The sequence below is a fragment of the Alligator mississippiensis genome, chromosome 6, assembly GCF_030867095.1.
Source record: "Alligator mississippiensis isolate rAllMis1 chromosome 6, rAllMis1, whole genome shotgun sequence".
In the NCBI taxonomy this organism is placed as follows: Eukaryota; Metazoa; Chordata; order Crocodylia; family Alligatoridae; genus Alligator; species Alligator mississippiensis.
The window spans coordinates 95,566,967-95,593,297 of NC_081829.1; positions in this window are offsets into that span (position 1 = coordinate 95,566,967).

Here is a 26,331-nt window from a genome sequence, read left to right on the forward strand (position 1 = left end):
GGCTGATGCTAAGAATAATGGGTGCAGGGTTGGGGAATGAGTGCCCATAGAAATAACCTGGCTGGATGTCTCCTAGAGAGCCACCTTGTATGAGGCTCAGTTCTGCTCACGCTGAGATGTCTCACTTCCACAAACGGGCCTGTTTGAATCACCAGATGCATCACAGAGCAAACTCTTGTGACCTTGCCCCCGGCACAGACTGCAGCACTGGAAGCCAAGTAGCATGAAGTGGTACCACGGTCCCGGAGGTGATGGAGGAGTCTGTGTATCCCAGGGTTTGGGGAAGGGCAGTCTTTTTCCTTAGTGGCTTCTGCAGACCTGTGTCTGAGACAATGTATAGGTCTTGAGGAGAAGATTGGCACGTAGAGAAAATATCCTGCCTATGCATGTAGACTAGAGACAGGATACTTCCTTCTGGGAGTGAAGGGACCCAAAATAAATGAACTGGGGCTCCAAGCAGCATGACCCATTGGCAGGGCAGCTCCTGGAAGAGCAGAGCTATACATCAAGCTTTATTTAGTCCCGACTGCAAGCTTATGATCAGACCCATAGTAAGAGAGCCGGTCTACACTATCATTTTTCTAGATTTGCTAGTAGGGCTTGGATTAAAAAAAAAAAAATTACTAGCATAGTTGGATTGGTACAGCCTCTCCTCTATTTAGGATGCCTTATACCGGCTTAAGTTATTCACCTTTCCTTATGGGAATAAGCTATACTGGTATAAAACACTTTTACCCCAGTATGACCACATCCACCTGAAAGCGGTCGTACTCCTTTAACTTTTTGCGCATAGACAAGACCCAAGCATGGCAGAAATAGGCTGTAATAAAGATTTTCTTTTACAATAAGAAGATTCAGCAATGTTTCTTTCCCTCTGAGCATTGTTTTCTGCCAATAACCCCTTCCCCCCCACCAAATCAATACCAAACAAAATGAAACATGACTCAATAATTTTTAAAACCACGGGAAAATAATGTTACCACCTTGCGACCTGGGAGGAAAAGGACATATGTGCTGGCTGGAGTTTAATATTATGTTTTCCTGTAAAGGTTAAATGTTTAATTTTTGCCAGTGATAATCTGCCTTTTTTATCCTGGCTATAACTTGGGAGAAACGCAAGTTCAAATGATTGACCATAAATTGCAATAAAGTCCAGTGCTAGCAAGGTTAGAGTTAATAGATTATTGATCAGTGTAATGGTTAGTGGCAAACTAATTTTTCCCCATCAACACTCTTATTGGGTACTTGTCTTCTGGAGGCCAACCAAGTAATAGAGCATTGTACTGCATTACCTTCCAGCGTTATATAGCGCATACGTCTCTTGGATTCAGCCCCGGTATAGCCAGACCCACTCCAGGGTATCTGCATCACTATTGTTTAGAGCTGTTTCAGAGCTATTTTTCCTCCTTGCCTCTGAGACTAGTAAATCTTTTACTGAGAGCTTGGATGGGTTTGCAAACACTGAGATAAGAGCACTGCATCTTATTGTATCATCGCCCTCTAACACCTGTTTACACTTGACTAATTTTCCAATTATATGAATTTCTTCACCGTTGTAAAGGGGGAGCATCCCAAAATGACATGTTGCTGGCAGTCTCTCTCTGCCCCCAGAAGTTATCTGAACGCTTGATAAAAAGCCAGTTTCGATGGCATCAAGGTGCTGAAATAGCTGTGTTTACAAGAGAGATGCTAATGGGATTTAGAAATTACACATACCATGCAATTCAAGTAAAGGTTGAAGCAGAAATAACTAGCAAAAAAAAAAAAAAATACCAACTCACACTCTCACAAACATGATATTAGTTGGGTTTCTTTCCTAGTCAGCAAGATTTGGGAGATGACCTGCTCACTGTTGAGTATAACATAAAAAAAATAAGGAAGATGATTTTGTGTAGGGAGAATTATCTCTGGAGCATCACATTTCGGCCTGGTGGCTCACCTTGATTTCTCATTGAAAGATAATACCATCCAATAAATATTTGTTGCTCAGTCCCTGCAGCAGGTCTTTGTTTTGGAATCATGATCTATTTTGCAGTGTACTCACGTAAGAAACGTCTTTCCCTCATACGGTTTACAACCTACAAATGATAGAGAAGAAATATATGAATGGGTTGGGAAGGACAAGGTAAAGGCTTGGCCAATTGGCTGAATGGGAACTGGTTTTCCAATCTTGGAGAATTTCTGAGATTTACATTTTTCCTTTCTTGAATAGAACAAAAAGTCAAAAGGCTAAAAATAAAAAAAATGGACAAGTCAATAATATGAAAAGGAAAAAAAAAGCTATTGGGGTAAATTGAAATGTTGTAGTCGGGTCAAGGGTGTAGGCTGTAGCTGTGGTCGTCTAAGGACATAGGCAGACAAGGTTTTTTGGGTAAATCCCATATCTTGTATTAGACCAACTTAAACAGTTAGAAAACATTTTTAAGCAAGTTTAAAAACCCTTCGTCAGGCTGAGGAAGCCTCTGCAGTTGGTGTGCGCTCTTCTTGGATGGAAGGAATAGTAAAGAGGCTGGAGGCTGTAGTAAGTTTAAAACACTTCCTTTCATTTACCCCTTGTGCATTTTAGAAACTCATTTTGGGCATCAGTTATTTCAAATTTTAAAACGCTGTTCCAAATCAAACCAAAGGGGCCTTTAAAAACAATTCTAAACACACAGAGTCTTTAAGATGGACCTTTTCTTGTGAACAATTTTGGCCAATAATCAGCATTTTTCAGTGAAAAATGTATCAGGCAGTAAATTCCTGGCCAGCTGTAGTAGTCAGCAGATACGGCGTGGCAACACTGGACTTGCTACACAGACGCTGTGCAGCAACGACATGCTGCGACATATGTTCAGTTGTATTTCCCAACTTGTCAGCATCGCACCATTGGGCTCCCTCTATGCCTACATCGGAAATGCTCAAAAGGAAAAACTTTCAAAATGAACACGTCAGACACTGGATACTTCAGAGCCTTGGCAGTAGCGTGCGGATACCATTCAGTCGCGGTTTCTATAGATAATTAGCATCTAATGCACGTTGGATAGATTTTTTTCAGAAGCAGCTGGGGATTTCTGGTTTACGTTTCACTGCCACATACCGATACTAACAGGCCGCTGTCCTGACTGTATTTCATACAGGCCACGCATTGAATAGGCACCAAAACTAGGCTTGAATTAGTCCTGCAGGGCACAGAATGCACCTACGCTGCCTAAATTGTAACTTTTTGGGGAGTGACATTTGCCAATATGCAATTGGACTCCTGATCCACTTTTGTTTCCTACGGACAATGCACATAATTCTGGAGAAAAGGGTTTCATTTCCCAAAGTGGTCCATCCAGCATCTTTCACTAGCTTGCTTAATAAAAAAAGAAACATCACATACCAAGCCACATCCAAAACAACAAAAACTATGGACTATATATACAGCAAGGAAGAATAAAGGAGGATTTGTAGAACCAAAGGGCATTCTTCCTTGTTCATAAAGAAGAAAAGGGGATAAATGTGCTGTTTATTGGGAAATTAAGTCTTTCCTGAACCGTCTGCAAAAGAAAAGCATTCCCATTTTATGTGGATGAATGGGCCTTTGCATGGGCTAGCTTGGCTGTAGTTGATGTAGTGAGTGACTGTTTTAAAAACTTCCCTAAATAGCCACATTTTGCTAAACATTGCCTGCCTAGAGACAGATTTAATGTGCTGAAACAAGTGTGCACATATAATATTTTTAAATGAAGAAGCATGCTTTGCAATTTCCATTTAAACATTTAATTCAAGCAGCTGTTTCAGATTACTCCACAACGTGTGTTGCATGGCATGTTCGTGGGTAAAATAAAAAATAATTCAGGCCCAAATGTTAACACTGAGATAAGTATGCCTGGGTGATCATTCCCTGTCTGGGTGGTCAGCCAGAATGAAACCTAGCGCATGCAACTTTGTAACACAGACACGGCCCAGTTGAACTAATGGAACAAGCCTGTTAGCAGATAACAGGAACCGTTTATCAGCCTGCATATAACACTGGAGGAGACCATGTCCTGTGCATGTCTCACCAAGCAACGGTTTTCCCATCCCATGGGAATGTGTGATGATTTTTAAAAAATTTCCTAGATTAATTTGGGAAAAAGAGTCAAAATTCTGGGAACGATTATTACGAAGGGGGAAAAAAACACCCCAAAACTGTTCAGACCGAAATATTTTATTTTGATTTCAACCTTTTATTCATTTCTAAAAACTTCATTTGGTTAAAATGAGGTCAGATTCCTAACTGCAGAATCAGTGGGCTCATCTACACGTGATATGAAGGTGGCTGAATAAACTCCGGCACTGTTCATGCTGGAGTTTATTGCTTCCGGGGGCAGCATCTGCACATGCACCTGGGACTGCAGAGCATTGAGACGGGGCAGTGCAGCCCAGCTGGCAGGGTGCCTGCAGGGTCAGCTTGCCAGCCCAGGCTGCTCCCCCTGGCTCAACACGGTACGGAGGGGTGGCTGGGGCACAAGGGTGCTCCTGTGCGGGGCTAGCCAGCCATCTACATGAGTGTTGCAGGGGAGTAAAGTACTCCGCCACAGATTGGTACATGTTTCTGGGGATGTGTCTACACAAGACATTTGCTGCAGAGCTGCTTAATTAACTCTGCAGTAATTCTCAGCATCCACATGTGCGACCCTATTAGGTGGCAGTAAACTCATAAATGCTGCTGTAGGTTAGTACTTGTAAATGCATGTAGTATCCTGCAGTGGTGTTATTTACTGTGCAGCAATGCTCATGTAGACGGGGACCAAACTGGCTGGGACACAAGCGTGCTTCAGTGTGGGGGCTGCCTGCCGACTAGCCCTGCACTAGGACACCCTCGTGCCCCAGCCAGCCCCTCTGCCGCACGTGGAGCCAGAAGGGAGCAGCTCTGGGCCGGCAGGCTGATCCGCAGGGCCCCGCGCCAGCCGGGGCTGCTTGGACCCAGTTCAATGTCCTGTGGTCCCAGATGCATGTGTGAATGCGATGCCTGGGAGCAATGAACAGTTGTGATCAGTGCCGGAGTTTATTACATCGCATTGATTTCACATGTAGATGCGCCCTGGCAGTGCCATGCTGCGGCAGAGTTAATTGGTTTACTCTGGCCTAATAGCACCGCTCCTGGAAATCGGCAACGTTTGACTGAGGAGCTAATTAGTCAACTGCGGTAAACATCTCATATAGATGAGCCCAGTTTGAACAAAAACAATTGAAACTTTTTAGTCTGAAAGTGTCAATCAAAAAAAAAATTCCAATTTTTTTCCATATTTATTTTATTTTTTTTGCCGGGGGAAATGTGCTGAAACTAAGCCATCCTGGTCAGCAGTTTTAGTGTTGACAGATAGAGGATTTGTGAGGAAAGGAAGTAATTGAAAAAGTCTTCTTTTGCACTCCCCTCTGAGTTAGGCATAAAAAACTGGTGTGCGTGTGTGTGTGTGTGTGTGTGTGTGTGTGTGCGTGAGCACACGCGCACACCTGTGCATGCAATTCAGGGTTGACTGTGACAAAATACATGCCCAAACAATTCTGCACCTTGTTCATGTGCAGCTTGTGCGTGATTGCCTAAGGCATAGTTTCTCAACCTGCCGTACACGTACCCCTGGGTACGCGGACACAGGCAGGGCGTACATGGGCACCCCAACACTCTCTCTCACTTTCTTTTCCTCTCAAGATGATGGCAACAAATTTGGTGCGCCGCGCATTAAATTCCCCAGTAGTAATTTGGGGTGCTGTGCTTTGCGTGGCACTGGGGTCAGCCCTCCTAGCTTTGGCCAACATCACCTCTAGCCCAGGTACATACTTGAGTTGTGCACCCCTGGTGTAAAAGGTGGCAACCCTACCCACACCAGATCAGACATCTGTCATATCACAGCCTTATATACACAGCCCTTCTTCCAACATATGGCACACATTAGTCTGTAAATATAAAATCCCCAGGAAAATTGAGTGTTGGGGTACTTATTACCATTTTCAGAAGTTAGGGGGTACTTGCTACTTAAAAGGTTGAGAAACACTGGCCTAAGGAACTAGAAGTGCCATATTTTGATATCACCCTGGCGTTCCAAAGGGATCACGAATTAGGGTCAATATAATGTGTTATGGATCGTTTCCTATTGGCAAAGATAGGAAGGAACTGAAGCCACAAGGATATAAACTCTTTGCCTAATAAAGGATCTGAAACCCAGAGCCTCTTATTCAGTCTCCAAAGGCTTCATTGTTCATTTTGCTTGACTCATGGCTCTGGGAGTAAAGCTAAAAAGAAGGGTTGGGTTTTTTTTCCTTTTGTCTTTTTTTCCTGAGAATGTCTCTAACAGGCCTGACACAGCGGCGGCGACATAAAACAAAAGCAATGCTCAGCTATGGAGTTTTGTTTGCAGACAGATAATCAAAAGAGAATGAGGAGAGAGATTCAATTACGAACCAAACCAAACCCCCCCCCCCAAAACCTGGAAGCCAAGCAGCAGAACAATACATGTATCTGCAATGGTTGAAGGCACTTGCAATTGCAAAGCACTAATCACGGGGAATGGTAACTCCTGCAAGCGTCACCCTTGCCTCTGCTGGCTTAGGAGGACTCGAGGAGGAAGCAATCGCCCCGCTTGCAGTCATCCGTGGAGCCGGGAAGAAGTCCTGATGGGACCTACGGGGAGGAGAAGGGAGGGCTGTGATGAAGTAGCTGGGCTCAGTCACACTGATGGATGGAGGGGAAGAGGAGCTCTGGGTTGGAAAATGCTGCTGGCTGGCTGCCTCGTCGAGTCAGCAAAATCGGGGCCTTTCCGACGCAAGTGGGTCCCGTTTGCGTCGTCAGGCCCCGATTCTGTCAGAGGGACCGAAACAACCGGTTTGGGAGTCACGGAAACCTTAAAAGTGGTAGGAAGGAACAAAGATGTCTCAAACGAGCGCTGTGCCAGATAAAAGCGTGCAGCTGTATAATTAGATCCCAGCAGGGCTGAGGTGTTGCGTTGTCGGTGACACGGCTGTCTCACCTGGAAATCTCTTATCACCGACACAAACGGCTTTATCACGTCTTTACAGAGCAGTTGTGTTTACGTGATGGAAATAATGGGGCAATCCCAGTAGGGAGCTTACAGGTTTTTTAGCTACTGATGTTTTTGCGGCTAATGTCAGGAGGCTGCTAAGCTTGCTTCTTACCCTCTGCTTTCATCGAGGGATCTGCGGCGGTTGTTTTAGCAAGAAGGGCTCCTTCGTCAGGGGTGAACCCCCAGGCTCTGTTTCCCAAGGACATGGGGAACGGATGAACCCTTGTGTTCGTTCCCAGCTGTTGCGCCTCGGTTCTGGAAGGCCCTTCTTCTTGTGGCGCACATCTGGATGTCTTCCAGAAGTGCTGTGAGCCTTTCTATTTGGACAGGCATTTAGCAAACTGAATTTGGCTGCAATATAATTTTGGTGGGGGGTTCTGTTTTATGGAGAGGTGTAAAGACGTGGCTGGGTGCCCAGGTTGCTACCAAGTTGGCACCTAGGGTGGCTTCCTTGGTCACCTTGCCCTAGTTATGCTGCTGGTTTTACGTTCCTACTCTGGTTGCCTTGTAAAAGTTATTTTGTTCTCCTGTTTTATAAGTTATTCTGGTCTCTTATTGCAAACTGCTCTGAATGTTTGTTGGGAGGGGGGGCATATAAATCAAATAAGTAAATACAATTTATTATCCTGATCAAATCAAAACACCTCTTTTCTAGGCATAACCTATGACAAAGGAAGCTTGAATTATGTGACAGATTTGCAAAATCTTTGAGGTCTATCAGTTGTAGGTTGCTACTCAATTTGTGGTTGCAAAAAAGGATTGCAGGATAAATCCAGGCTGCAAATCTTGTCTTAAATATACCTGCTGGTAATTCTAGTAGAAATATAGAGGAGATACTGATATTCTACCGTGGTAGCCAACTGATGTCAGGAAAAGAGGGATGAGAATGACTGAAGACATGGTGCTTTGGGAGGAAATCAGTCTTCTACAAGGTTTGTTTTTTTTTTAATTTAAAAATCTGCTGCTTGGGGTAGCCTAGTCCTTCCAAATCTTGAATACTTTGATAAGCCCTGGTATAAATGCATGTCTTACAGGAGCGATTTAACTGCCTGCTTTCAGAGGATGTGGTCTCTACTAGAATCAGGGCAATAATCCCTATTCTGCCACCCGTTTGGTGGTAGCATTATAACAAGCAGCTCCCAAGGGGCCGTTGCCTCAACCAGCTGATCGTTGCATTAGTACAGAACATCTGGGTGACAGGCATGGAAACCTAGCCAAGTTGGCTTTGTTTCAGTGGCTGAACTGAAGCCAAAATACTGAAAACGTGGGTCTGACAAAGACCTTTGAAGCTTATATCGCAACAGTGCAATGCTTTACTTCTTTATAAGAGGATTTTGGCCTAAAATAAGAACCTCAAGCAGGAGTCTGGCCCTTTCTCCCCTCTTACGTGCTAATGGCCTACTACTAAATATGCATTGGTATATAAATCACACAAGATATATATATATTTTTAATAAACTGCTTTGACTTAAGCAATTAGACATATGCGGTAATATAACTTGTGCATACTTAGAGGGTGGCATGGATTGCTTGGTGCTTAGGCCAAAAATGAAGGGGCTTCTTGTAACAGGGAACTCAAACCCAGTTACCTACGTGTGCAACAGAGAGAGAGGAGGGGGGAGCAGGCCCCTTCCAAGAGCTAAACTTTTGGGACTCGCAAGGGAAAGGGGATGCAGCAGGCAGCTCACAAGAGACTCGAGCTTGGAGGCCAGGAGAGGCGAAGGCAAGGGAAAGGCTGCAAAGTGGGGGAAGCCAGGCACTGGCAGCTTATTAAGCTAAGTAGGGATATTTGGGCAGCTCTCTCCTGCTCAGGGCAGCAACCAGGTGACAAGTGAAGGGAAATCTTAGGACTATAAACCCAGGCCCTGAGCTGGGAGCTGGTGGGGGAAGGTTTTGGCGTGCAAGCAGTGGGCGCGGGAGCAAGAGGAGCTCCCAGGAGCTGGGGAAGGCAGGAAGCCGCAGCGGTACCCTTTGCTGTAACCATGGAGGGTAACAATGATGGCTTGTAACACGGTGATTAGTAACACGGTGATTAATCCCTTTTTCGGTTCTGATTCTTTGTTTTGGAATTAAGTTAAAAGACGGGAGGGCAGGGAGTGGCTGTAGGGGAGGAGGAGGCTACAAGCAGGGCTCGGACCCGGAGAGCCAGGGCCTGAAGTAGCGGACCGTAGCCGAGGGGTCTCAGCTAGAGCAAGAGGGACTGAAGCTGGAAAGGCTGAAGTCTGAGCAAGGATTGGGGCCCGAGGGACCCGGTGCTGATTTTGTGGAGAGAGAGTCTCTACAAAGGGGTGGATGCAGAGCTATCAGAGAAGTGTGGGCCTGGCTATGGGGGTGGCAAGGGGGCCATGATAACAGCCCTACAGCACCCAGAAAGGACTATTAATGGCTTGCACTCAAATGCACAAATAATATACTTACAGAACATTAATAGCATGGCAATACATTTCCCCTCCCAGTACGGATGATTAGAAACTTCAGTAGTTAGAAGCCATTAACTCACTGGCTGAAAGGACTACCCCGGTCTCTGAAGATGCACCGGTTACCATCAGGTTGTGGCAGGTGAGAAGCAGGAGGCAGAGCAGACTGGAGAATACCAATAGGAAGGGGCAAGGTCCAAAGCCCAGACCTGTTGCATCCCCGATCCGTCCACGGGGCGCACTAATTATTCTGAACTGAGCCAGCATATTCTAGATTTTGCTTCTTTCATTCAGAAATTTCGACTGGGTCCAAACGACCCTGACAGCTGATCCCGCTGGTTGCAGCAGGGATGCTGCGGTACCTTGCCGGTTGCTAGCCTGGGGATGGAGTTTGTCCTTGTTACATAAAATCATCACATGTATTTATCCCCACTTAAATCTCACCCAGAAAGGACTATTAATGGCTTGCACTCAAATGTACAAATAATAAGCTTACAGAACATTAAAATGGCTCTAATAGCATGGCAATACATTTTCCCCCCCCAATATGAATGATTAGAAACTCCAGTAGTTAGAAGCCATTAACTCACTGGCTGTAAAGAATGAAAGTCCACCCTTGTGAAACTCTTAATGGCAGCATTGCCCATAAGTTTTTACCAGAGGTGGAAAGAGCAGTCATTATATGACTGGCATTCAACGCAGTACTTGCCACAGAGGCTTCAGTGGCAGTTCTCTACCTCCTGCTGTTGAGCACTATTTTTGGTTATAGCCAGTAGCCAGAGCATACTGTAAATAACATTGTTTTCTGTAATGGATTTCTGCACAAACAGGAAGAAAGAGGGTTTTTTTCTTATTAAAAGAAAAATTGGCAAACAGTCAAGTGTGGGTGGCTGAGAGACGGGGAATGAAATAAAGAGCATTTCACACCTGGGTCAATGGTGTCTTGGACAGTGTATGGACAAGGAGTGACTGAAAAGCCCATTACCGCCTGGCAGGAGAAATACATTTGCGGTTACAGGCCATCCACTGGAGTAGACGTTACAGACCACCAGCGTAACTGGTCCAGCGGCTGATAGACTTGCCGGAGAAGCGGAGAGGTACGGGTGCAGCATGGAGACTAAGCTGCTCCTGGGATGGTTCTTAGTTGAGTCATTAAAAGCATTTAAGACCTGTTTTGGGACTTTTCCTGCCACCTTTGCGATTCATTTGCTCTTCCTGCTGTCACCCAGGTACGAGGGCAAAACGAGACTTCATTACAGACGGTTTCATTTCCTGCCTCCCGGGTATCGACCTCTGCTGTTGTTTCTGGGTTTGCAAGGAGGCACGCTGCCTCCTTGCTCTCGCCTCCAGCCCAAGATAAAGCATCTTCCTCACGTTCATTAAAAACAACTCAGACTTTTCATAAAGGCATTTTTTGAGTCACTGCCAGACAAATAGCTCACACATTTCTCTTACAACCTGAACATTTTGCCCTTCAGTTCAGAAGAAAAACCTCTTGGGGTGAGGGGCCACCATGTCTGGTGCGTGGTCGTGCAGATCCTAGCGCAAAGGGGTCAGGTTGTCTAAGCATTGCTGCAATACGAGCAATAACGGGAGGCAGCAAAATAAAGCAGATGAGTCAGGGATGACACAGCTGCACGGCGCGGCTCTGTTTGGAAGTTCATCCGATACCCTGGAGTAGGATATGAATCCCGGGATCTGCAACTTAGTCATTTTACTTATAATTAAACATGCTATGAGTTTATAGCTGTGCTGCCATCTAAGTTATCTAGTGATTCATTGATAGCCTTTGAGCACCTGCCAGGAGACTAACAAACAGAAAACAAACATTATTAAGAACAGAAAATACCCACTGATTTACAAAGCAATTCATTTTTGCCTAGCATCCTTCCTACGCAGAGTATACAACACTGGTTCCCGGTGAGAATCATTCATCAGCTGAAATGGAAGCAGAGGCTCTCAGACAACGCGTTCGGAAGATAAAGGACACCACAGTTTGGATGCAGTGCTGTCCTGAACAATTGTTGGGATTTTAAGGGAAAAAGTGATGGCGAGCACTTCTCGGGATCCCGGCTGAAATGGGACATCATCCGGGATCTTTCACAGATGCCGTCGTGCGAGGTCCTTACAGGATCAGAAGAGTAGCAAGCCTGCTCTGGGAGGCTTATTAAGGTTTCCCAATAAATTGGACAGCTCAAAGGGAAGAGTGCGACTTTCCTTTTGAAAGCTCTTAGGAAAGGACCAGAAAACAGGTCACAGGATGTGAACATAGGGTGCTGCCCACTTGCATTTCTACGCATTTACCTTTGCGGTGCAGGCTCAGCCGCTAGGTCGCCCTCAGGGTCTTTGCAACCCGTAGCAGAGGAGACACAAATGCCCTGCCCTGGAGATCTGACTTTTGTTCTTGCTCTTCTTAATCAAAAATGAAACTCACAGTAGACTGCCAATGCTTCGTTGTACTTTGTGTGCAGAGAACAGCAGGCGTTGAGAGTGAAAGAGGGGCGAGATGAGGCAGATTGAGAAGATGGCAGTGGAAGTGGAGAGGTCGTGTGGGTTACATCCACGGACCGGTTAAACCCAACTGGGAACCTCATAGGGAGGGATAGAAATCTCTAGTCCAGGTGGACGAGGTTGAAGCTGGTGTCCCAGAGGCAATCCTGTGCTAAGGCATGCTTGTGCGGGGAAATATCAAGAAGCAAGTTATGCCTCGTTGAGTTTCACGGGCATCTGTGCCATCCTTGACTCAATGACTTTGGCATAGGATGCTCTACTTTTCACCAGCTAGGAAGCACCACATGTAATCTTATGCCACTTGATAATGGTATAATGCACTGTTGCCTCACCCGACTTCTTTCTGCCTCAGCACATCTTCTTCCCACTTCTGCACCTCTAACCCTGTGCACCGAGTTGCGAACGAGTGGCTGATATAGCAGCCAGTCGTGCCACTGCTGCAGCTGAGAGATCCCCGCACTGGAAGAAATCTCATCTCGTCGATGAAGGCAAAACCTTCCCTTATGCAACAAAACAGGAAGAAGAAGGACAAAAGGGTTAATAAGGGAATGATTGCTGGGATGATAAGAGTTGGGACACAGCCTTTTTGGATGAACCTGTAGAGATGCAGAATGAATTTCATGGACACACGCTGTGAGCAGTCTGCTATTCACACCCATCGACCTGCTCCGTCCTTTCCAACTCATCTAGGATGGCTGTAGGTACTTGGTACACCCCCGCTATCACCTCTGATGCTGCAGTATCACTTCTGCTGCCTGACGCACCCTGCTGTCCCGCCATCTCACATGAAAGCATCTTTTCTCCTTGCCTAGGCTGCTCCGTTGTCTCCCCTGCCTCTATTGATTTCCACTGTATTCACCTCCATGCAGCATTTGGGGATCCAGACTGAGCAAAAGGCCTTGTACAAAATAACGGTATAGTCCATGCAGCCTGTCAAATATAGTGAGGGTCATGACAAGTGTGATTAAACGCAATATAGGATGCTCAGTGGAGAAATTGCTAGCTGCTGTCTGTGACATGAAGAGGGGCGATCTCTGTTGTCTCCGAGTACTTGTGTCACTATGTATTACACCAAGTAACGTGATGAAATGTGTCGTGCAGCAGCCAACACAGCTAACCACATTAAAAGGAAGCCACCCACTCTTCTCCGGAAAAGTGCCTGCTCAGAATTTTATGCACGGGGTCATGTTGCAAACAGCTGGTGCATCATCAATCGTTGCAAAGCCTTTGCTTGCATGCTGGCTGGTGTTTAACCACAGGGAAAAAAAGCTCCCATAGCGGCTGCACTAGGATCGTTGCAAGCCAGCATACCTGAACGAGCCCAACAGGTTTGGAGACTTTTTGGAGGAGTCGTTGATTTTGCTGAAAAGAGAACAGCTTTGCACCGAACAAAACGCTTAAGGCAGGGGTATCGAGCTCACTTGAGCCCCTGGCCTGGGGCTGGATCATAGAGCTCCTCCTGGGCTGGCGGCAGTGACATGGGAAGCAGTGGCGGTGGTAGGGTAGGTGGCAGCATGGGGGTAACATAGCCGTCACCTGCCCCGTGCCACTGACCTGTGCCCGCTGGACCCCTGCAGTTGGGAATTAGACAGCAGGACTTGCTGCCCTCATTTCACCCCTGAATTCCCACCCCTCGGGGGACCCCGTGGGCTGGGTGACAGCTCTGCAAGACAGATTATTAGGCCCACATCATATGTTTTGCACCCCATATGTGGGCATTTCCCCTCTCCCCCATAAAAAAACTAAATCAAACCTTTGAATTATAACATTTTCAAAGGACAGGATCGATTTTTCACTTTAAAATGAGGTTTTGATTTCTGATTTCATTATAATTAATTAAAGAAATCTTTTATTTAATAAAAGATTAAATAGATTAAAGATGATTTTATTCCTTAATAAAAAAATCCTGAAAATGAAATGGAAGTCAGCGTTGCATTGCAAATTGGACGAAATGTTTCTCGTAAATCTGGAACGAGTGTTTTCCCCGCCCCCGGTGATTTGTTTTGTGGAGAAAACAGAACATTTTTGTTCTGGGTCAAGGATTTGATTTTTGTATTAGGTGTAATGCTTTGGGTTTGGCCAATGAACTCACATATCCACCGAAACGCAGGGCTAGCTGGTCGAGCTTTTAGAGGATATTTTTGAATGCCAAAGAAATCCCCAGACCTTATCAACTAAATGTGCTTTCTGCTGTTGCAGCGAGGAAAAAAAGCAGGTGGTGTGATTATGAAAAGGATTTTCATAGCTTTAATGGCAGATTTGTATTGTGTTAATAGAAAGGCAGTTCTGAAACAAAATGGCATGTTTTCAGGCTTGCAAACAAAACACGAAGACTTGGGACCTACAACTGAGTCCTGATGCAGGAGACTTTTCACAGTTTTGTCCAGCTCCCTCCCCTATCATTTTCACATGAAAAATGGAGTCAGAAAACCACCTGGCATTTGTCTTTAAATGTCGATAGGGTTTAAGTACCTTATACAGGTGTCAACCAAAAGGAACAATTAAAATCAGTGGGGTTATAAGCCTGCTGTTAGCAAGATGAGGGCCAGGCTCACTATACGTATGCCTAAGGGTAGCAGTAGGAATAAATTTGGGATGGGCGCATTACTGAAAAGTGGCCAAACTTCCAGTTGTTTTTGCAGGTCAAACAACTAATTGCTGATGAAACTTTTTGATTGTCTGCAGTGGTGTCAAAATCCAGCTGGGCACCCGGGGCATTGGCGACGTATGGGGGCAGTGGTGACTTCTGCTTGCCTGGATGCCCCACCTTAGTTTTGCTACTGATGATCTGACTTCTTTCTGTATATGTCAGAAGTCTGGTACCTTCCCCCAAAGCCCTGTTTTAGAAAGGTTTTAGAGTTTGAAATCAATTAACCTGGCACAGCTAGACTGCCATAGAACTGAGTTATTTCCCTTGTCATCGCATGCAATCCAACTCCATTTCTTCAACAAGGACATAGTGGTTGTTTCTTTAAAAGATTAAAATGAAGCAGAATGATATGGTAGAGTTCTCTGATCTTTTCCGTGCATTAACATGAGTTGGTTGAAAGTTATAACACGCCAGTCAGTAAAACCACCATTTATATTATGTCACCTTGCCTTTTATGACTGATGGTGATGAATATGGATGTAATGAAAGTCTTGGCATTTCAAGTACTTTGTTCTCTAACGGTGGGGAATGTAGAAAAATGAATCACAAGATTTCGCTTCCTATTTGGGAAGAAGCGGCCTGCCCGTGCAGCTGAAAGCAGTGTTGTCTAGTGTCTAGGACACTGCAGCGAATTAGAAAACAGGCATTCTCTCTCCATCCAGTTCTGCTACTAATCTACTAAATGCTCTTGGGTATACAGCATATTTTTACGTTGCGCAAAGAAGCAGTGACCACCATCAGGGCTGGATTTAGACGTAAGCTACTTAAGCTACAGTTTAGGACCTCACAATATGAAGGGCCTCTAAATAAGAAAAAAAAAACCTGGACATTTTTGTTCTAATAGGACAAAAATATACATATATATGACTCCACAGTTTTTATTCATACTGAGTTCATACATGTGTGCAGAAATAACAATAATTCATCTTAAAATGTCATGAAAGTCTATTTTTGTGGATTTCATAGATTATTTTTATCATATGGGGCCTCTTGAGATGGACCTAGCTTAGGGCTCAACATGTCATCATCCAGCACTGACCACAATGTGTAGCCCCGTACTGGTATACTGGGCTATGCATAGCCCCATACTGGTATACTGGGCTATGCATAGCCCCATATTGGTATACTGGGCTATGCATAGCCCCGTACTGGTATAACTTAATAAAATCCAGCATAGCATTGCTTTGGGAAAAATCAGGGGTAAAACTAGATTGGTGTGAACTACATTAATTTTTGGTGTCATGTGTGTGTTTTCATCTTGAAAGGCCATTTGGTGGCTGCAAACTGGCTATTAATAGCTATCTGGCCCCTAGTGACACTATAATAGCACCTACTGCTGCAATCACCCAGATCATCTGCAGGGTTTTGGTGCGCAGAATTAACGTTAAGTCACACTGGCGTGAAGGTGTTGTATGCCCAGGTCTTAAGCCATCTTACTTCTCTGTGCCTCTGTTTCTCCTGCCGTCCTTTCTATATTATATGTTTCTACAGACAGGAACTGTTTCTTGCTATCAGTCTGCATGACTGCTGGCTCAAGACCTTGGCTGCCTGAGCCTTAATTGCATTAGACATAGCAATACAACATCACTGAGCATTCAAGCGGTGGGAACTGATGATACTCAGCACTGTAAAAGAGCAGGCCCTCCGATGGTACGAATCCACCCCGCATGTCAGGTCCCCGAATGGTTAAACCAAGCAGTGCTTCATGGCATTATTGTGTTGTGATTAAGAGCTGAGGTGTACACCAGGTTAATTATATTGTTGGTTGTAGTCCAATGATGACTTAAACTTGCAACTTATTAGAGAGTTTATTGGATTGCCAAGTCAAGCATTTATTAGAATAAACAGTGATTTTCCTTAATTTTTGCTGAAACATCAGATTTCCGTAGTAAGGTGGTTAAAGGTAATACAGATTGCAGAATGCTAAATATCATACACTTTCCTTGTTCAATAAAGCAGAACTAATTTAGTTTTAAAGGAGAAGGGCTTCCTCTAACACGCGGAGGCTGCTGAAGAAGCACACTTCTCACCCCGGCTGAGAAAAACAAGTGATTCACTCGGTAACTGGACAGGCAGGTGCTATTTTTAAAGTGACCACGATAGCTGAGGTTGGGTGGATAGACCAGCCTCGTCGAGGGTCTGGATTTGGAACAGATGAGAATGTGTTTAGAAGTTTATCCAGCCTTTCACTTTTCTGTCCTCCTCACCACTTTATTAATCATGAGTGGGTTCAAGTTTTGATTGAAGGCTTAAGTTTCAAGAGGTCTTGCCAGTCACTGGTAGCTTTTATACTCCAGCAATCATCAGTGATTGTAGCAGTGGCCCCCGGATGAAGAAGGGCCAAATTCTGGTCTCTCTTACAGGGATATGAATTCCTTGCAATAAAGCGGGATTGAGTCTTAGCACTAGATCCAGTCGGAATGTCCAATTTCCATCCATTTAGCTATTTCAACCATATTCATCCATTTAGAAAGTCGAATTTCCATCCACTTCAACATGGAGTTTTTATTGCATGTTGGTTGGTTACTCTCAGAGCTAGAAATCTGTATCTTTTTCTGGTTTAAAACGGTCCAGCTTCCATTTCTAGCCAGAGCATCTTGCCAACTAGAATAATAGCCCTTTATTATCAAATTTCTGTTCACCGTGTAAGGATTTATGGACTGTGATCCATTCAGCCCTTCATCTTCTTTTTGATAAGCCAATAGATTGATCTCTCTAGCCTCTCTCTAAAAGGCAAATCTTCCAACCCCTGAACTCTTCTTGCGGCTCCTCTCTCCATCTTTTCAATATTCCTCTTCAATTGTGGACAGTATAATGGGACGCAGTAATCTGGTAGCGGTGACACAAGTGCCAAACAAAGATAATATCACCTTCCAACCTCTGTTCCACATTTCCCTGATGATTTATCCATAAATCACAACCTTTTGAGTATATTGTCAAGTGGGACACTCATGCAGCTCATTATCTTCCTTGACCTAAAGTCTTTTTCAGTTTCTGCTTGCTAAGATAGAGTCCCCTGTCCTGTAAGTATGGCCCTATCCTTTTATTCCATACATATGACTTTACATTTGGCCAGCTGGACTAACATATTATTTGCATGCGATGCAGATATTTGCACTTATGCAAATATTGGAGGGATGGTACATAATGAAGTGCACAGATGATTGAACAACGCACACGTGGTTTTTAGGACAGCTTTATATTCTCGTGTAGGTCATTGGGGGAAAAAAGTTAAATAGCATAGGGTCAAGAGAAAAATCCCTGCAAGGGTCTTCATCTTTACGGGAAACACCCTTGCTTGGTGATGATTTTATATTTCAAGGCTTCCCACTTATTCAGTTTGAATTCATTTCAAGAGTGGCATATTCATTTCACATCATTTCAGTTTCTTAATCAAAATATGGGAGGGTACTAAACCGAATGTCACTTTGTCAGCACTGTTAGTCTGAAGCGAAGCATCTCTACCCTGCCTTCCTCAACACTATTAGTTTTATCACCAAATTTGCTATCTCATCAAAAGGCACAGAACGTCAGTTTGACAAAATCAGATTTCCGTAATCCCACCTCGACTCTCATTAATGATGTTAGCCTCCATTAATTCCTTTTGAATTCAGTCCCATACCAAACTCCTCATGCTTTTGCTCAGGTTAATGCCAGGCCAATAGGTCTGGAGGTCACGTCATTTACTCTTTACAAATACGGGCATGTATTTTGAAAGTCCCGTGGAACTTTTTTCGGTGTTCAAAGACTTAGTGAAAATCAATTGTAATGGTTCAGAAAGCTCCTATGTCAGCTCTTTTAAAACTCTTGGATAGAAGTGATCAATATCTGCTGATATGAGAAAGCCCTGCTTTGAAAGCTGCTGCTAACTGCCCCAGAATTTAGTATTGGAATGGAAAGCATTCAATCATCGTATAACATGAATACATCACCGGGCTTTCTCCCAAACACGCAACAGAAATATTCATTGAACACTTCTTCCCTGTCTGCATTATTATTGAAAAGTCTCCCATTTTCATCCAGTAATGGACTAATGCCTTCATTAGGATGTCTTTTGTTCTTAAGATAAGGAAAATGTCTAATAAGCAGAGGTAAAGCTAATGCATTTCCCAAATTATGTCATTTTGCTTCCTTTACAAATGTTGCTGTTGCAATACCTAGTTCCTACTTTATATTCAGTGCCATACAGATCCCATTTTTGCCCATTAGTTATATGTGTGTGTGTGTGTGTGTGTGTATTTTATATATATGTGTGTGTGGGTGGGTGTGCGTGTATGTGTGTGTACACACACAAACACCCACGCGTGCACACACACACACCCACACACAAACATATATAATAGCTGTTTTTACTTTCTTTGAAGACAGGTTGTCTTTTTAACCAGTGTAAGCTTCTCTCTCAGTTGTGGGAATGCAGGCTTTTGGGTGTCTAGTAAAAAGTTTGCACGCAGGCTCCAATCATCATTCATATTTTTTTTATAATTTAAATCCTCTCTCCTAGCTGATTTTCCTGATAACTGTTTGCAACTTTGTGAAATGGGTACTTTTAAAGACCTAAATACCTATGTGTGACTTGCTTAGATTTTCTTTTTGCACGTAATAAATGACATCAAAGATCTAAATACATACATGTGACTTGCTTCGACTTGCTTTTTGTATGTAATAAATGACATCAAAGTGCAATTATTTGGATTTAAACACTGGCTAATTGTGATCGGTTCCTCTGTGTCTGGTGAAATGAGGTCTCTGATCGAATTTCTCCATGGGTGAGTTTAGGGGAGGAATTTCTCTTCGAGAGCTGACACCCCGTTTGCTGGTGGCTAATTTTCCCTGAAATCCAGCCAGTAGTCACACATCCGATACAATTTCTTTCTAAAATGTCAAGGCTTGCTGTAACGACGGAATAAAAATATAATCTCAGTAAGGAAAGATTTAATGATCGATAAACAACTCATGGCAATTTTTCAAGCCCATTTCCAACAGGCTTCGCACGTAAATGCAGGCTGCACGCTGTATGGCACCTCTCTCACTAAGTGTCGCGGTAGCCTTTTGCTGACCTCCTCTTACAATTAGCAGAGGTAAGAGCTGCTCGGTGATAATTTTGTTTGAGTTCTTAATAAGGAGAGACTTTGCAAAGTACAGACTAATGCATGTGGAGCTGTGAATGTATTCAGATGCATAACTAAGATGTTCAGAGCAATCATTTTTCCCCTTGGGTTTTAGGAGGTAAAGCAAAGCAGTTGGGATGGAAATTACTTTTGTGGAAAATATAGCTATGTTCTTCCTTTGTTATTTAATCCAGAAAGCCGTAAAATTTACAACATGCCCTTTGCACAACTATTTCGCCAAGGCTTTCTTTGCCGACTGAAACGTATTGCAAATCCCCCCCCAACAAACAAATCTAATGTGACCTGTGGCACCTTGATTGTGTTGTCCCAGGAGATCTCAGCAGGTCAGTGCAAGAAGGAAAGGCTCCTGGGGACTTCTGTAGTCATTACAGGAGGTGGATTTGCTGAACATGTTTCTCCATTTGGAAGGTGTCCACGAGATATTGTCAGTTGAAGAACAAGGAGAGAACAAAAGGAGAAAGCACTGCGCTCAGTAGTGCATACTCATCCCGTTTCATTAATGGGGTTCCTCAAAATCTGCAGCCACGGGCTGCATTTGGGAGTGAAGCTTGAGGGACATCCATTGAAAACTCCTGCAACTGCTTCTGACCTGCTCGCACTCGCCCGACTGAGGTCGGAGCGAGTCTGAAGCAGAAGGAGGGCGAGGTGTTGGGCCTGCCTCTCTCCTCTAAAATATCAGCGTCGCTCCGTGGAAGTCAGTGGTGCTTCACCCCTTCAATGGAGCGGCTAGGAAATAATGGGTGGGGGCATTAGCATTTGGTCTATAGATTGCACATGATGCACGGCGTAATTTCTGAAGACCCGTGTCCTCTGCTCACAGTGCTAAAAGGTTTGAGGGTGTATTGAGTTGTGGTTGGGTTGGGATAAATGAAGCAGAATTAAGGTTTGGGTTTGGAACAATCTTTGACATGTGCACATTTATTTAAGAAACTGTAGGTGAAATTCATTCTGTGCACAAGGCCAGATAAGATATATACACCAATTACATCTGCTCAAACTCTTTGCACAGGGTTTTTTTCCCCTTTTTACTTTTTTTTTACTTGGTACGAACTGTGAAGCTATCTGAACTTTTATCTCCCTTCCCTTTGCACTTCATTTTATTACTTTAAAACACCTAGATTATTCTTTTTCGACAGTAAGTTTCCTTGGTCTACATCTATTTCTACGTTACTTTTAGTTTCAAGTTACTAGTAAATATTAAAGATGTCTTTTGTCTGCAGTATACTGGAGGGGAAACTAAATCATTTACTTTTATAAAGTGAAATCCATTAACTCTCAGGTCTCCTGCATCTGCGTTAATGCTTGTAAAATGCTTTGAAGATGAAAAGCACCATAATATATAAATATTAAGTATTATTTTTATAGCTTCATCAACTTCTCTTTTAAAATTAATACTAAACCCCCCCCTCCTGAACCCAAATTAACTGGGAAAATGCATAACATCCCTCAAATCTTAATGCTTTATTTTCATCTCCTAATCTTCTTAATCTTTGAAATTAATTACCATGATTAAAATTGGGAGATGTGTTTTCCCAGAACAATCACATTGCTCTGTTGCAAATTTTCACATTAATTTCATAACATTAGTTTAATTTGTTTTGATATTTAAAAAAAAGACAAAAAATACCCCAGATGCAGCATCGTCTGGGTTTCGTCTCTGAAGAAGCCTCTTTCCCAACATGATGTCCTAGCCTATTGAGGCAGACTCCAACTTAGGTGTTGAAGTCGTACTGAGTGATGCTACAGAAGCTGACCAGTGTCAGACACCCCAATCTTTCTCATCGAGAAAGGATCATTTATTCTGGCTTTGAGAGCAAGCTCTTAAGAAAATTAGCATGAGAAGTCTGCTCCCCACCCCAACCTTTAATCAATGGCCTGTTGTACATAACGTGTTCCAGTAGAGTATTCACCAAGTTTGATCTTTACAGTATCTACAGCCTGGTTTGCAGATTTGAGGAGAGAAGACACTATTCTGCAATTAGTGTGACCTTTTCAAGTGTTTGGTGGTGCCCTAACAGCTTTCCAGTGCTTCAGCAACTTTCCAGTGTGCCATCAGTGATGTCTTTAAGGATGTCCTAGACCAGTTTTTTGAAGCCCTCCTGGACGACACATTCATTTTTCCCAAGCCATCTCGATGATCATATCCACCTTGTTTTTAAAAGATTAAGGAAGCACCATCTGCATGCAAAACGGATGGAGAGCAAACATGACCAGTCATCAGCTGAATTTCTAGGATACAGGATGTCCCTTCAGGCACTCAGGGCAGACCCAAGCTAGGTATCTGCTATCACTGACCGAACAGTAGGGTACGTAGGATGTCCGCTGTTACATTGGGTCCATTGGCTTCTACCAACACTTCACCCCGGCCTTCTTGAAACTACATCATCCCTGGTTAGCACAGGTCTTTGTACACCTAAGCAGGCTTCACATTGATGCCCATCCAGGTGCACCCAACCCCTTTATTCACTGAATCAGATGCACTAGACTTTGCATTTGATTTGAGGCTGTTCAAATCTGAGCTACATGACCTTCGAAATCTGCACTTCATTTGTGGAACCTGACACCAGTCACATGTAATTGTGACATATGGGTTATGGAGGGGCTGACTAGTTAAGTTGCATTTGAAGTATGTAGTCAATAGTGGGAGGGTACCAAGTTTCCAGTAACCCCTGAAGATCACAAAAAAACCCAGCTGGGTGCCAGGAATGGGAAAGCCAATGCTCTGTCTTACAAGAGTGAGCGTTTGAGGGTAAGAGCACACATTTAGTCATTTGGATACTTCTTGCACTTACCACCCACAGCTCAATCTTAGTCTGATCTGTGCAGACTGCACCGTGAACCTGCCAAATATGAGGATAACATGGTCTTTCTTGTCACTGTCCATTATCTCACCAAGAGAGCTGCTTTATTCCATGCCGAAAGGTTTTCCCAGCGGAAGAAGTTGCTTTACAGACTAAAACCAGAAACATTGGCTGATCAGTGGGATTCAGAAAGATGCAAGGGTCCATCTCAATGGATCAATGTGAAGGATTAGAGCCAATGACAGTAAGTCTTTGTCTATTAGTCTTGATGCTACGAACTATGTGGCTTCTGATCCAGCATCAGAAAAATGATTCAAGAGAGATTTTTTTTTTTAACTAAAAAATAAAGTCACTTCTCAGCTTCAATAAGTGACTTGGGGATGCAGCTGACAAATGCATTTTAACCCCCACTACAGTTGGCTCTGGATCCAGACTTCCTCAGAGGCCGGTAATGCTTGTGGGCCCATGGCTTTGATTTTGTTCCATGTCTGTGCCTCTTAAAAAAATCTGCTCACCTCTATCCTGTCCTGTTAATCATGTCTAACGAAGCAATCCTGACAATGAGATGAGAAGGAGGCATTAAGATTTTCATAGCTGGGTTTCATTGGCAGACAGCAGCATGAAAGAAGGGAAGGGGAAACTCTTTGAAAGATTAGAGCGCCAGTATATTTAGATGAATCTATACGTGTAACATTCACAATGAGGGGCTTTAACAAAGCCAAATAAATTGCTCCCTAGGAAGATGTTGCTTTGATGTAACACAGAAGGCTCCTTTTGTTGCAAAAGTGGCAAGAGAAATGGGGATGAAATGTGTCAGCTGAAAAGGAAGAGAGATTGAAATAGAGCCACATCACCGTTGCTGAAAATGGATCTTTCATTGTAGGTCACAACAATAAAGAGCTTCTAATGCAGAGAGAAGTCAAGAATAGAAATGAAGACACCCAATGTTAGATAAGAGTGAGGTTATATATCCTTTATCACCCTTTGATTTTTATTCCCCTTCCCCCCATAACAAAGAGAAAGGTCAGGTAGGAACTGGCGAGATTCTTTTGGTGATAGAAGCACTTCTGTAGAAATGACAAAATTAGGAAATCGCCCTTATACAAATGAGAGAGAATTAATCACTGGTCCAGTAATGTAGAATAGCATATAAGAGGAGGAGGGTGGAAGCAAACGAAAGAGCTTATCCAGAAGGGAAGAAAACAGGAGACCATTATAATGGCAGGCAATGCAAAGGGATGTTAGGGAGAGTAGGCGTCGTTTGGAAGAACAGTGGGGCATATAGAAATATGAAGGAGATAACTTTTTTGTGTTTTGGAAAACAAAGCGTTGGGTTTTGGAAGCTGTGCTTTGTATTTTGTACACAAGAGAGACTGCGGGGCGTCTGTGGGCACCTGCAGTTTTCATGTGTTTCTGTTCAGAGGCTAGAGATGGCTGGGAAATGACTGGCTTTTCCCTGAATCAGCGCTTCGGCAAAGCAAAACTATTTTCATTTCCCTCAATATGTTTCCCACGAAAATCCAAAAAGCAGGAACATTTTGGCAAATGAAAATTTTCAGTTTTAAACCAAACCCCCTACCTTTTTTTCTTTTTGCAGAGTGCCTTTTCTGCATATAAATTGCAACCAAGCAACCCAAAACAGCTACACTCTCTCTTTCATTAACATTTTTTGACCAGCTTTCTCTGACTCTATTGCACTTTGTTAACCTTGAACTTGCACTGCACTATGCCGGTCCAAATTAAAGGGAGCCAAGGAAGGATCAAAGGAAGGTGGAGAGCTGGTGTATGCTGAAAGGGATAGGGCACAGCTCCCAAGTGCATTGCTGCTATTGGACCCCAAGAGATGCGGTTTATAGCCAGAGATGTACAAATGAGCCGTTGGATATGAGCTAGCAGAGCTAGGAGCTGGTGGGAAGGGATACTTCTCTTACGGCAAGTAGCATGGCAAGGCAGGGTTGGACTCTGGTGGAAAGGGATGGAGGGTGAGAGAGGAGAAGCTGGGGACGTGCACTCCCATCCAGCCAGCGTCAGTGGACTGCTCACTGAGAGATGGATGGGTGCTAGGACCACACGGTTGTTTTTAGGACAGGAAGAGAAGCAGGATCAGGGTTGGAAGTAGGGGAGGGGATGGGACACATGAGGAGGGCATGGTGGAGGCCATGCCTGGGGATTCATCCGGAAAATTAAGGATGCTCACCAGTCGAACCGTCCAAAATAATAGCCATCCTGCACCTGACTAAGGGAGCTGCTGGAGCGGGCACAAGGGAAAAGCTTGTATCAGTTCCAGTTGGGTATGGCGGACATGCTTACTTCTCCATGTCTCAGTTGGTGCAAAGCACCGTCAGCTGTGTCCTCCAGAGGCGACAAGGCCCAGTGCCCACCGTATTCAGCAACAGGTCGCTCCCGGTTCTGGCACAGCTTCCAGGAAGCCCAGCACTGGGGCACGGCTTCTTGTAACAGGTGCTTTGGTTGCTCTCCGACAGATAGAGGGATGACACATGATTATAAAGAGTACCATCAAAGAGGTTCCAGCATCACACTTTAACCTCTGCAATGGACTCGGTTCACCCCCAAGCTCCCTTCATCAGCCTGGATCCCAGCAGATCAATACCAGGACATCCTGTGACGATTTAAAATACAATATTCAAGGACTCTTGGTATTATTTGATGCATGTTGTATATGCACCTAAAGGAACCAGTCAGACTGAAGCCGTACTGTGCCAGGCGCTGTACATCTACATCATACAAACTTGTTTCCCTCCACGAGGAGGCAACAAAAATGCAGATGCGATGAGAGATGGTAGAAGGGAGTACAAAGAGAATGAAAAAATTACCGTCTCTGGCTAATATACAGTGGATGTAGCTGCTAATCCATTGTCTGCCATCTCTCTTGTGACTTGGGGAAAGGGAAAGTAAAATCCAGATATAGGTGGTAGTAATCTCATATTTCCACATTTCTTCCCAGCTGTGAAACCAAGACGCTCCAGGAGGAATCTAAAATTAAAACGCAGGACCAGCGACGAAATACAAGTCCTTCAAACTGCATCTCAAGTCCCCCAGTACAGACAAAGGAGTAGTCATCTGAGCCGTTTTCTGGCAGTGGCTCTCACTACGCTACAGCTTATGCTTCCAGATTGGCTCTGGAAAGTACAGCAAAGATCTCCTGTAATGAAAGTTAGTCTAGGAAGAGGATTTACGCTGATGAAATTCCCCAGAAGACAATACCAACCCTAATTCCTGCAGGTTAACTATCCACTGCCGGAGGCTTGGCCAAAGAAGGAATTTAATTTTTTTTCCCTAGACAAATGTATTAATATTTAATAACAACAAAGCCAGATGACACTGCTTGAGAAAATAAGGAATTTACATAATGCCTTGCTTGATTTGAACAGAACCAGAAAAAGGAAGAGCCTTAACTCACCAACTGCTTTTTTTCTTCCTTTGGAAAAGCAAAGCTTCCACCTTCACCATCAGAAAAATGGGCATGCCATTTCCTATCGGTTCAGTGCGTGTCTTTAAGAAAGGCTGTTTCCTCTCTCGATTCCTTTCATGCCCTCTCGTCCTGCACTTGGACCCCACCACAAGGATACTGTTATAGAGAAGGCATGGATTTAAGAGAGGGGACTGTTGTCTCCAGTTCTGCCACTGATTTATAAGTGACTCTAGTCAAGTCATTTAACTTGCAATGCATTTTGCCTAGCAATTCATTTGTTTCATATTGAGTAATACAAGGTTTAATTCATTGAAGTTCTTTGAGACTGCTATAGGAAGAACCTTAAAGTGTCTGTGGACAGG